The following is a 13344-nucleotide window of genomic DNA, read 5'->3' as shown; positions in this document are numbered from 1 at the left end:
TGCCACCAGGAACCTACCCTGAACTCGAGAAACAACTCCCAGAAAGAACTGGCCATCAGATGCCGTCTTTCACCAGGATGTGGAAGCTTGGAGGAGGCACGGGGTTTAAGGGGAAGGAGAGGGGACAGTCCCGCAAAGCTCCCTGTTCAGTGCACAGGGCAGTGTGCAGGGATCCTGTCACCTTCCTTTCCAGTGGGGAAAGCGCTGGCCTAGTCCGCGAGTCCTTCTGAGCGCCTGAGTAAAAGGCCAAGCGATGCCTACACCGAGAGATGGTAGTGCGCATAGAGTGCCAATCTAGGCTACGCACGCTACTGCACGGTGGTGGCTGTGTCTGTTTAGTTCGGCCTGGCAGGGTGAACCCAGGACGCGAACATGGAGCCCGGGAAAGCAAGGCCCAAGAGGCACCAGCTCTCCCGCAGCTCTTCTTCCCTGACGCGACTGAAGCCTTGCTGAGGAAGCAGCGGCGAAGTGCTGTTCGCGCCAAGCCAAAGCCTCTGCGAAAGCACAGCATTTGCTGAGAAGTGTTTTGCGGGCAGCTGCTGCTTGCCTGAGCCCAGTCTCGCTGTGGGAGAAACGCGCATACAGCGAAAGCCTCTTTGACTCGGCATCTCCCCTGGGAAAGCACAGCATTCGTTGGGAAATCACAGTTGGGTTTGGGGATGCTGCTGCTGCTTGCCTGAGCTAGTCTCCGCAGCACGGTGGAAGATACCCGCATGGAGCGAAATACTCTTTGCCCTAGCATCCCTTCTGCCTGAGAGAGAAGAGTGGTAGCACTCGTCTGTCACAGCGCTCCTCAGGAGCAAGTGTGGGGAACGAACAGCACGCCACCCCCAGGGAATAGAAGGAGCCCTTGGTCTTGGGGTCGGGAAACGCTCGGGAAGCCGAATGGCCTGCTGTGCACGAACAGCAAGCCAGTGGCAAGACAAGTGTCACCTGCTCTCTGTGTGGAGAGATGGAAGCCTGTCTGCTAAGGAGACATGAGGGGACGACTAGGGCAGAGGCGCGTGCTCCACTCTGAGGGAGTCTGGGCAGAAGGCAGGCCTGTCCTGTGCCTCTGGTCCCAAGGAGACAGCATCTCCTTGGCCACCTGTCCCAAGGGCCGACGGGCTTGCCCCCAGGTGCCATACCCGGAACTCGCAGAAAAATCCCCATGGAGAAACGGGCAGTCAGATGCTGTCTTCCACCAAGATGTGGCAGCTATGTGGGTGGCAGGGGGTGTGCCGGGGAAGGAGTGGAGACATTCCCCCACAATTCCCGATCGCAGTGCATGGGCCCTGTGCACAGATCCTGTCGCCTCCTCCCTCCCGTAGTGAATTCACTGGCTTAGACGCCGAGTCTGCCTGAGCGCCTGAGCAAAAGACAAAGCCTTACCTAGGCCAGGAGAAGGTAATAGGCATAGAGTGCCATGCTAGGCCGCGCACGCTGCTGCAGGGTTGTGACTGTGTCTGCTTAGTTCGGCTTAGCAAGGTGAACCCCGGGCGCGAACTTGAAGCCCGGGAAAGCAAGGCCCAAGAGGCACCAGCTCTCTCGCGGCTCTTCTTCCCTGCCGAGACAGAGCCAATGACCAAAGCCTTGCTGAGGAAGCAGCAACGAAGTGCTGTTTGCGCCAAGCTGAAAACCTCTGCGAGAGCATAGGAGTCGCTGGGAAAACAGAGTCGGTTTTGTGGGCTGCTATTGTTGCTTGCCTTAGCCTAGTATTCCCAGCACGATGGGAGAAACCCCCATAGAGCGATAGCCTCTTTGCCAGGGCATCCCCTCTGGGAAAGCACAGCATTCTTTGGGATCAGAGTCAGGTCTGTGGGATGCTGCCTGCTGCTTGCGGGAGCTAGTATCCACAGCACGGTGTGATAAACCCACATGGAGCGAAATCCTCTTGGCCTGGGCATCCCCTCTGCCTGAGAGAGAAGCGCGGTGGCGCCTGTGGAAAGGGCCTTAAGGGACACGTCTGTCACTGCAGAGCGACGGAAGCCTGGCTGCTAAGGAGACACGACGGGAAAATTAGGGCAGGGGAAAGGGATCCACTCTGAGGAAGGAGTCTGGGCAAAAAGCCTTTGGGCTCAAGGAGACAGCAGCAGCTCCTTGTCCACCTGTCCGTGGTGGGGACATGGACTTGCCACCACGCCCTACCCTGAACTCGAGAAACAACTCCCAGAAAGAACTGGCCATCAGATGCCGTCTCCTACCAGGATGTCGAAGCTTGCTGGCGGCACGGGGTTTAACGTGAAAGAGTGGGGATAGTAACCCAAAGCTCCCTATTCAGTGCAAAGAGCAGTGTGCAGGGATCCTGTCACATTCCTTTCCTGTGGGAAAAGCACTGGCCTAGTCTGCGAGTCCTACTGAGCGCCAGAATAAAAGGCCAAGCGATGCCTACACGGGCGATGGTAGTGTGCATAGAGTGCCATCCTAGGCTACGCACGCTACTGCACGGTTGTGGCTTGTCTGCTTAGTTCGTACCGGCAGGGTGAACTCAGGACGCGAACATGGAGCCCGTGAAAGTGAGGCCCAAGAGGCACCAGCTCTCCCGCAGCTCTTCTTCCCTGACGCGACTGAAGCCGTGCGAGGAAGCAGCGGCGAAGTGCTGTTCGCTCCAAGCCAAAGCCTCTGCGAAAGCACAGCATTCCCTGAGAAGTGTTCTGGCGGCTGCTGCTGCTTGCCTGAGCCCAGTCTCGCGGTGGGAGAAACCCGCATACAGCGAAAGCCTCTTTGCCTGGGCATCTCCCCTGGGAAAGCACAGCTTTCCTTGGGAAATCAGAGTTGGGTTTGGGGATGCTGCTGCTGCTTGCCTGAGCTAGTCTCCGCAGCACGGTGGAAGATACCCGCATGGAGCGAAATACTCTTTGTCCTAGCATCCCTTCTGCCTGGGAGAGAAGAGTGGTAGCACTAGTCTGTCACAAAGCTCCCCAGGAGCAAATGTGGGGAAGGCGCAGCACGCCGCCACCGGGGAAGAGAAGGAGCCCTTGGCCTTGGGGTCGGGAAACCTCGGGAAGCAGGATAGACTGCTGTACACGAACAGCAGGCCAGTGGCAAGACAAGTGTCACCGGCTCCCTGTGCGGAGAGATGGAAGCCTGTCTGCTAAGGAGACATGAGGGGACGACTAGGGCAGGCGTGCGTGCTCCACTCTGAGGAAGGAGTTTGGGCAGAAGGCCGGCCGGTCCTGTGCCTCTGGTCCCAAGGAGAGAGCATCACCTTGGACACCTGTCCCAAGGGCAGACTGGTTTCCCCCATGTGCCATACCTGGAACTCACAGAAACAACCCCATGGAGAAACGGGCAGTCAGATGACGTCTTCCACCAAGATGTGGCAGTGTTGTGGGTGGCAGGGGTGTGCCGGGGAAGGAGTGGAGACAGTCCCCCACAGTTCCCCATCCCAGTGCACGGGCCGTGTGCAGAGATCCTGCGCCTCCTCTCTCCTGTAGTGAAGGCACCGGCCTAGACCCCGAATCTGCCTGAGCGCCTGAGCAAAAGACAAAGCCTTACCTAGGCCAGGAGAAGGTAATAGGCATAGAGTGCCATGCTAGGCCACGCACGCGGCTGCAGGGTTGTGACTGTGTCTTCTTAGTTCGGCTTAGCAAGGTGAACCCGGTCTCGGACGTGGAGCCCGGGAAAGCAAGGCCTAAGAGGCACCAGCCCTCCCGCGGCTCTTCTTCCGTGCCGCTACACAGCCAATGACCAAAGCCTTGCTGAGGAAGCAGCAGCGAAGTGCGGTTTGCGCCAAGCTGAAAACCTCTGCGAGAGCATAGGTGTCGCTGGGAAAACAGAGTCGGTTCTGTGGTCTGCTTTTGTTGCTTGCCTTAGCCTAGTATTCCCAGCACGATGGGAGAAACCCGCATAGAGCGAAAGCCTCTTTACCGGGTCATCCCCTCTGGGAAAGCACAGCATTCTTTGGGAAATCAGAGTCGGGTCTGAGGGAGGCCGCCTGCTCCTTGCCGGAGCTAGTCTCCACAGCACGGTGTGATAAACCCGCATGGAGCGAAATCCTCTTGGCCTGGGCATCCCCTCTGCCTGAGAGAGAAGCGCGGTGGCGCCTGTGGAAAGAGCCTTAAGGGACACGTCTGTCACTGCAGAGCGACGGAAGCCTGGCTGCTAAGGAGACACGAGGGGAAGATTAGGGCAGGGGAAAGGGCTCCACTCTGAGGAATGAGTCTGAGCAGAAAGCCTTTGGGCTCAAGGAGACAGCAGCTCCTTGGCCACCTGTCCGTGGTGGAGACATGGGCTTGCCACCAGGAACCTACCCTGAACTCGAGAAACAACTCCCAGAAAGAACTGGCCACCAGATGCCGTCTTTCACCAGGATGTGGAAGCTTGGCGGAGGCACGGGGTTTAAGGGGAAGGAGAGGGGACAGTCCCGCAAAGCTCCCTGTTCAGTGCACAGGGCAGTGTGCAGGGATCCTGTCACCTTCCTTTCCAGTGGGGAAAGCGCTGGCCTAGTCCGCGAGTCCTCCTGAGCGCCTGAGTAAAAGGCCAAGCGATGCCTACACCGAGAGATGGTAGTGCGCATAGAGTGCCAATCTGGGCTACGCACGCTACTGCACGGTGGTGGCTGTGTCTGTTTAGTTCGGCCTGGCAGGGTGAACCCAGAACGCGAACATGGAGCCCGGGAAAGCAAGGCCCAAGAGGCACCAGCTCTCCCGCAGCTCTTCTTCCCTGACGCGACTGAAGCCTTGCTGAGGAAGCAGCGGCGAAGTGCTGTTCGCGCCAAGCCAAAGCCTCTGCGAAAGCACAGCATTTGCTGAGAAGTGTTTTGCGGGCTGCTGCTGCTTGCCTGAGCCCAGTCTCGCCGTGGGAGAAACGCGCATACAGCGAAAGCCTCTTTGACTCGGCATCTCCCCTGGGAAAGCACAGCATTCGTTGGGAAATCACAGTTGGGTTTGGGGATGCTGCTGCTGCTTGCCTGAGCTAGTCTCCGCAGCACGGTGGAAGATACCCGCATGGAGCGAAATACTCTTTGCCCTAGCATCCCTTCTGCCTGAGAGAGAAGAGTGGTAGCACTCGTCTGTCACAGCGCTCCTCAGGAGCAAGTGTGGGGAACGAACAGCACGCCACCCCCAGGGAATAGAAGGAGCCCTTGGTCTTGGGGTCGGGAAACGCTCGGGAAGCCGAATGGCCTGCTGTGCACGAACAGCAGGCCAGTGGCAAGACAAGTGTCACCTGCTCTCTGTGCGGAGAGATGGAAGCCTGTCTGCTAAGGAGACATGAGGGGACGACTAGGGCAGAGGCGCGTGCTCCACTCTGAGGAAGGAGTCTGGGCAGAAGGCAGGCCTGTCCTGTGCCTCTGGTCCCAAGGAGACAGCATCTCCTTGGCCACCTGTCCCAAGGGCCGACGGGCTTGCCCCCAGGTGCCATACCCGGAACTCGCAGAAAAAACCCCATGGAGAAACGGGCAGTCAGATGCTGTCTTCCACCAAGATGTGGCAGCTATGTGGGTGGCAGGGGGTGTGCCGGGGAAGGAGTGGAGACATTCCCCCACATTTCCCGATCGCAGTGCATGGGCCCTGTGCACAGATCCTGTCGCATCCTCCCTCCCGTAGTGAAGTCACTGGCTTAGACGCCGAGTCTGCCTGAGCGCCTGAGCAAAAGACAAAGCCTTACCTAGGCCAGGAGAAGGTAATAGGCATAGAGTGCCATGCTAGGCCGCGCACGCTGCTGCAGGGTTGTGACTGTGTCTGCTTAGTTCGGCTTAGCAAGGTGAACCCCGGGTGCGAACTTGAAGCCCGGGAAAGCAAGGCCCAAGAGGCACCAGCTCTCTCGCGGCTCTTCTTCCCTGCCGAGACAGAGCCAATGACCAAAGCCTTGCTGAGGAAGCAGCAACGAAGTGCTGTTTGCGCCAAGCTGAAAACCTCTGCGAGAGCATCGGAGTCGCTGGGAAAACAGAGTCGGTTTTGTGGGCTGCTATTGTTGCTTGCCTTAGCCTAGTATTCCCAGCACGATGGGAGAAACCCGCATAGAGCGATAGCCTCTTTGCCAGGGCATCCCCTCTGTGAAAGCACAGCATTCTTTGGGATCAGAGTCAGGTCTGTGGGATGCTGCCTGCTGCTTGCGGGAGCTAGTATCCACAGCACGGTGTGATAAACCCACATGGAGCGAAATCCTCTTGGCCTGGGCATCCCCTCTGCCTGAGAGAGAAGCGCGGTGGCGCCTGTGGAAAGAGCCTTAAGGGACACGTCTGTCACTGCAGAGCGACGGAAGCCTGGCTGCTAAGGAGACACGACGGGAAAATTAGGGCAGGGGAAAGGGATCCACTCTGAGGAAGGAGTCTGGGCAAAAAGCCTTTGGGCTCAAGGAGACAGCAGCAGCTCCTTGTCCACCTGTCCGTGGTGGGGACATGGGCTTGCCACCACGCCCTACCCTGAACTCGAGAAACAACTCCCAGAAAGAACTGGCCATCAGATGCCGTCTCCTACCAGGATGTCGAAGCCTGCTGGCGGCACGGGGTTTAACGTGAAAGAGTGGGGATAGTAACCCAAAGCTCCCTATTCAGTGCAAAGAGCAGTGTGCAGGGATCCTGTCACATTCCTTTCCTGTGGGAAAAGCACTGGCCTAGTCTGCGAGTCCTACTGAGCGCCAGAATAAAAGGCCAAGCGATGCCTACACGGGCGATGGTAGTGTGCATAGAGTGCCATCCTAGGCTACGCACGCTACTGCACGGTTGTGGCTTGTCTGCTTAGTTCGTACCGGCAGGGTGAACTCAGGACGCGAACATGGAGCCCGTGAAAGTGAGGCCCAAGAGGCACCAGCTCTCCCGCAGCTCTTCTTCCCTGACGCGACTGAAGCCGTGCGAGGAAGCAGCGGCGAAGTGCTGTTCGCTCCAAGCCAAAGCCTCTGCGAAAGCACAGCATTCGCTGAGAAGTGTTCTGGCGGCTGCTGCTGCTTGCCTGAGCCCAGTCTCGCGGTGGGAGAAACCCGCATACAGCGAAAGCCTCTTTGCCTGGGCATCTCCCCTGGGAAAGCACAGCTTTCCTTGGGAAATCAGAGTTGGGTTTGGGGATGCTGCTGCTGCTTGCCTGAGCTAGTCTCCGCAGCACGGTGGAAGATACCCGCATGGAGCGAAATACTCTTTGTCCTAGCATCCCTTCTGCCTGGGAGAGAAGAGTGGTAGCACTAGTCTGTCACAAAGCTCCCCAGGAGCAAATGTGGGGAAGGCGCAGCACGCCGCCCCCGGGGAAGAGAAGGAGCCCTTGGCCTTGGGGTCGGGAAACCTCGGGAAGCAGGATAGACTGCTGTACACGAACAGCAGGCCAGTGGCAAGACAAGTGTCACCGGCTCCCTGTGCGGAGAGATGGAAGCCTGTCTGCTAAGGAGACATGAGGGGACGACTAGGGCAGGCGTGCGTGCTCCACTCTGAGGAAGGAGTTTGGGCAGAAGGCCGGCCGGTCCTGTGCCTCTGGTCCCAAGGAGAGAGCATCACCTTGGACACCTGTCCCAAGGGCAAACTGGTTTCCCCCATGTGCCATACCTGGAACTCGCAGAAACAACCCCATGGAGAAACGGGCAGTCAGATGACGTCTTCCACCAAGATGTGGCAGCGTTGTGGGTGGCAGGGGTGTGCCGGGGAAGGAGTGGAGACAGTCCCCCACAGTTCCCCATCCCAGTGCACGGGCCGTGTGCACAGATCCTGCGCCTCCTCTCTCCTGTAGTGAAGGCACCGGCCTAGTCCCCGAATCTGCCTGAGCACCTGAGCAAAAGACAAAGCCTTACCTAGGCCAGGAGATGGTAATAGGCATAGAGTGCCATGATAGGCCACGCACGCTGCTGCAGGGTTGTGACTGTGTCTTCTTAGTTCGGCTTAGCAAGGTGAACCCGGTCGCGGACTTGGAGCCCGGGAAAGCAAGGCCTAAGAGGCACCAGCCCTCCCGCGGCTCTTCTTCCCTGCCGCGACAGAGCCAATGACCAAAGCCTTGCTGAGGAAGCAGCAGCGAAGTGCGGTTTGCGCCAAGCTGAAAACCTCTGCGAGAGCATAGGAGTCGCTGGGAAAACAGAGTCGGTTCTGTGGTCTGCTTTTGTTGCTTGTCTTAGCCTAGTATTCCCAGCACGATGGGAGAAACCCGCATAGAGCGAAAGCCTCTTTACCGGGTCATCCCCTCTGGGAAAGCACAGCATTCTTTGGGAAATCAGAGTCGGGTCTGTGGGAGGCCGCCTGCTGCTTGCCGGAGCTAGTCTCCACAGCACGTTTTGATAAACCCGCATGGAGCGAAATCCTCTTGGCCTGGGCATCCCCTCTGCCTGAGAGAGAAGCGTGGTGGCGCCTGTGGAGAGAGCCTTAAGGGACACGTCTGTCACTGCAGAGCGACGGAAGCCTGGCTGCTAAGGAGACACGAGGGGAAGATTAGGGCAGGGGAATGGGCTCCACTCTGAGGAATGAGTCTGAACAGAAAGCCTTTGGGCTCAAGGAGACAGCAGCTCCTTGGCCACCTGTCCGTGGTGGAGACATGGGCCTGCCACCAGGAACCTACCCTGAACTCGAGAAACAACTCCCAGAAAGAACTGGCCATCAGATGCCGTCGTTCACCAGGATGTGGAAGCTTGGAGGAGGCACGGGGTTTAAGGGGAAGGAGAGGGGACAGTCCCGCAAAGCTCCCTGTTCAGTGCACAGGGCAGTGTGCAGGGATCCTGTCACCTTCCTTTCCAGTGGGGAAAGCGCTGGCCTAGTCCGCGAGTCCTCCTGAGCGCCTGAGTAAAAGGCCAAGCGATGCCTACACCGAGAGATGGTAGTGTGCATAGAGTGCCAATCTAGGCTACGCACGCTACTGCACGGTGGTGGCTGTGTCTGCTTAGTTCGGCCTGGCAGGGTGAACCCAGGACGCGAACATGGAGCCCGGGAAAGCAAGGCCCAAGAGGCACCAGCTCTCCCGCAGCTCTTCTTCCCTGACGCGACTGAAGCCTTGCTGAGGAAGCAGCGGCGAAGTGCTGTTCGCGCCAAGCCAAAGCCTCTGCGAAAGCACAGCATTTGCTGAGAAGTGTTTTGCGGGCTGCTGCTGCTTGCCTGAGCCCAGTCTCGCCGTGGGAGAAACGCGCATACAGCGAAAGCCTCTTTGACTCGGCATCTCCCCTGGGAAAGCACAGCATTCGTTGGGAAATCACAGTTGGGTTTGGGGATGCTGCTGCTGCTTGCCTGAGCTAGTCTCCGCAGCACGGTGGAAGATACCCGCATGGAGCGAAATACTCTTTGCCCTAGCATCCCTTCTGCCTGAGAGAGAAGAGTGGTAGCACTCGTCTGTCACAGCGCTCCTCAGGAGCAAGTGTGGGGAACGAACAGCACGCCACCCCCAGGGAATAGAAGGAGCCCTTGGTCTTGGGGTCGGGAAACGCTCGGGAAGCCGAATGGCCTGCTGTGCACGAACAGCAGGCCAGTGGCAAGACAAGTGTCACCTGCTCTCTGTGCGGAGAGATGGAAGCCTGTCTGCTAAGGAGACATGAGGGGACGACTAGGGCAGAGGCGCGTGCTCCACTCTGAGGAAGGAGTCTGGGCAGAAGGCAGGCCTGTCCTGTGCCTCTGGTCCCAAGGAGACAGCATCTCCTTGGCCACCTGTCCCAAGGGCCGACGGGCTTGCCCCCAGGTGCCATACCCGGAACTCGCAGAAAAAACCCCATGGAGAAACGGGCAGTCAGATGCTGAATTCCACCAAGATGTGGCAGCTATGTGGGTGGCAGGGGGTGTGCCGGGGAAGGAGTGGAGACATTCCCCCACATTTCCCGATCGCAGTGCATGGGCCCTGTGCACAGATCCTGTCGCCTCCTCCCTCCTGTATTGAAGTCACTGGCTTAGACGCCGAGTCTGCCTGAGCGCCTGAGCAAAAGACAAAGCCTTACCTAGGCCAGGAGAAGGTAATAGGCATAGAGTGCCATGCTAGGCCGCGCACGCTGCTGCAGGGTTGTGACTGTGTCTGCTTAGTTCGGCTTAGCAAGGTGAACCCCGGGCGCGAACTTGAAGCCCGGGAAAGCAAGGCCCAAGAGGCACCAGCTCTCTCGCGGCTCTTCTTCCCTGCCGAGACAGAGCCAATGACCAAAGCCTTGCTGAGGAAGCAGCAACGAAGTGCTGTTTGCGCCAAGCTGAAAACCTCTGCGAGAGCATCGGAGTCGCTGGGAAAACAGAGTCGGTTTTGTGGGCTGCTATTGTTGCTTGCCTTAGCCTAGTATTCCCAGCACGATGGGAGAAACCCGCATAGAGCGATAGCCTCTTTGCCAGGGCATCCCCTCTGGGAAAGCACAGCATTCTTTGGGATCAGAGTCAGGTCTGTGGGATGCTGCCTGCTGCTTGCGGGAGCTAGTATCCACAGCACGGTGTGATAAACCCACATGGAGCGAAATCCTCTTGGCCTGGGCATCCCCTCTGCCTGAGAGAGAAGCGCGGTGGCGCCTGTGGAAAGGGCCTTAAGGGACACGTCTGTCACTGCAGAGCAACGAAAGCCTGGCTGCTAAGGAGACACGACGGGAAAATTAGGGCAGGGGAAAGGGATCCACTCTGAGGAAGGAGTCTGGGCAAAAAGCCTTTGGGCTCAAGGAGACAGCAGCAGCTCCTTGTCCACCTGTCCGTGGTGGGGACATGGGCTTGCCACCACGCCCTACCCTGAACTCGAGAAACAACTCCCAGAAAGAACTGGCCATCAGATGCCGTCTCCTACCAAGATGTCGAAGCTTGCTGGCGGCACGGGGTTTAACGTGAAAGAGTGGGGATAGTAACCCAAAGCTCCCTATTCAGTGCAAAGAGCAGTGTGCAGGGATCCTGTCACATTCCTTTCCTGTGGGAAAAGCACTGGCCTAGTCTGCGAGTCCTACTGAGCGCCAGAATAAAAGGCCAAGCGATGCCTACACGGGCGATGGTAGTGTGCATAGAGTGCCATCCTAGGCTACGCACGCTTCTGCACGGTTGTGGCTTGTCTGCTTAGTTCGTACCGGCAGGGTGAACTCAGGACGCGAACATGGAGCCCGTGAAAGTGAGGCCCAAGAGGCACCAGCTCTCCCGCAGCTCTTCTTCCCTGACGCGACTGAAGCCGTGCGAGGAAGCAGCGGCGAAGTGCTGTTCGCTCCAAGCCAAAGCCTCTGCGAAAGCACAGCATTCGCTGAGAAGTGTTCTGGCGGCTGCTGCTGCTTGCCTGAGCCCAGTCTCGCGGTGGGAGAAACCCGCATACAGCGAAAGCCTCTTTGCCTGGGCATCTCCCCTGGGAAAGCACAGCTTTCCTTGGGAAATCAGAGTTGGGTTTGGGGATGCTGCTGCTGCTTGCCTGAGCTAGTCTCCGCAGCACGGTGGAAGATACCCGCATGGAGCGAAATGCTTTTTGTCCTAGCATCCCTTCTGCCTGGGAGAGAAGAGTGGTAGCACTAGTCTGTCACAAAGCTCCCCAGGAGCAAATCTGGGGAAGGCGCAGCACGCCGCCCCCGGGGAAGAGAAGGAGCCCTTGGCCTTGGGGTCGGGAAACCTCGGGAAGCAGGATAGACTGCTGTACACGAACAGCAGGCCAGTGGCAAGACAAGTGTCACCGGCTCCCTGTGCGGAGAGATGGAAGCTTGTCTGCTAAGGAGACATGAGGGTACGACTAGGGCAGGCGTGCATGCTCCACTCTGAGGAAGGAGTTTGGGCAGAAGGCCGGCCGGACCTGTGCCTCTGGTCCCAAGGAGAGAGCATCACCTTGGACACCTGTCCCAAGGGCAGACTGGTTTCCCCCATGTGCCATACCTGGAACTCGCAGAAACAACCCCATGGAGAAACGGGCAGTCAGATGACGTCTTCCACCAAGATGTGGCAGCGTTGTGGGTGGCAGGGGTGTGCCGGGGAAGGAGTGGAGACAGTCCCCCACAGTTCCCCATCCCAGTGCACGGGCCGTGTGCACAGATCCTGCGCCTCCTCTCTCCTGTAGTGAAGGCACTGGCCTAGACCCCGAATCTGCCTGAGCGCCTGAGCAAAAGACAAAGCCTTTCCTAGGCCAGGAGATGGTAATAGGCATAGAGTGCCATGCTAGGCCACGCACGCTGCTGCAGGGTTGTGACTGTGTCTTCTTAGTTCGGCTTAGCAAGGTGAACCCGGTCGCGGACTTGGAGCCCGGGAAAGCAAGGCCTAAGAGGCACCAGCCCTCCCGCGGCTCTTCTTCCGTGCCGCTACAGAGCCAATGACCAAAGCCTTGCTGAGGAAGCAGCAGCGAAGTGCGGTTTGCGCCAAGCTGAAAACCTCTGCGAGAGCATAGGAGTCGCTGGGAAAACAGAGTCGGTTCTGTGGTCTGCTTTTGTTGCTTGTCTTATCTAGTATTCCCAGCACGATGGGAGAAACCCGCATAGAGCGAAAGCCTCTTTACCGGGTCATCCCCTCTGGGAAAGCACAGCATTCTTTGGGAAATCAGAGTCGGGTCTGTGGGAGGCCGCCTGCTGCTTGCCGGAACTAGTCTCCACAGCACGTTTTGATAAACCCGCATGGAGCGAAATCCTCTTGGCCTGGGCATCCCCTCTGCCTGAGAGAGAAGCGTGGTGGCGCCTGTGGAGAGAGCCTTAAGGGACACGTCTGTCACTGCAGAGCGATGGAAGCCTGGCTGCTAAGGAGACACGAGGGGAAGATTAGGGCAGGGGAATGGGCTCCACTCTGAGGAATGAGTCTGAACAGAAAGCCTTTGGGCTCAAGGAGACAGCAGCTCCTTGGCCACCTGTCCGTGGTGGAGACATGGGCCTGCCACCAGGAACCTACCCTGAACTCGAGAAACAACTCCCAGAAAGAACTGGCCATCAGATGCCGTCGTTCACCAGGATGTGGAAGCTTGGAGGAGGCACGGGGTTTAAGGGGAAGGAGAGGGGACAGTCCCGCAAAGCTCCCTGTTCAGTGCACAGGGCAGTGTGCCGGGATCCTGTCACCTTCCTTTCCAGTGGGGAAAGCGCTGGCCTAGTCCGCGAGTCCTCCTGAGCGCCTGAGTAAAAGGCCAAGCGATGCCTACACCGAGAGATGGTAGTGTGCATAGAGTGCCAATCTAGGCTACGCACGCTACTGCACGGTGGTGGCTGTGTCTGCTTAGTTCGGCCTGGCAGGGTGAACCCAGGACGCGAACATGGAGCCCGGGAAAGCAAGGCCCAAGAGGCACCAGCTCTCCCGCAGCTCTTCTTCCCTGACGCGACTGAAGCCTTGCTGAGGAAGCAGCGGCGAAGTGCTGTTCGCGCCAAGCCAAAGCCTCTGCGAAAGCACAGCATTTGCTGAGAAGTGTTTTGCGGGCTGCTGCTGCTTGCCTGAGCCCAGTCTCGCCGTGGGAGAAACGCGCATACAGCGAAAGCCTCTTTGACTCGGCATCTCCCCTGGGAAAGCACAGCATTCGTTGGGAAATCACAGTTGGGTTTGGGGATGCTGCTGCTGCTTGCCTGAGCTAGTCTCCGCAG

This window comes from Mustela lutreola, chromosome 17 (assembly GCF_030435805.1).
Source record: "Mustela lutreola isolate mMusLut2 chromosome 17, mMusLut2.pri, whole genome shotgun sequence".
Classification (NCBI taxonomy): domain Eukaryota; kingdom Metazoa; phylum Chordata; class Mammalia; order Carnivora; family Mustelidae; genus Mustela; species Mustela lutreola.
The sequence above is the reverse complement of the archived record's forward strand: the minus strand, read 5'-3'. Positions refer to the sequence as shown.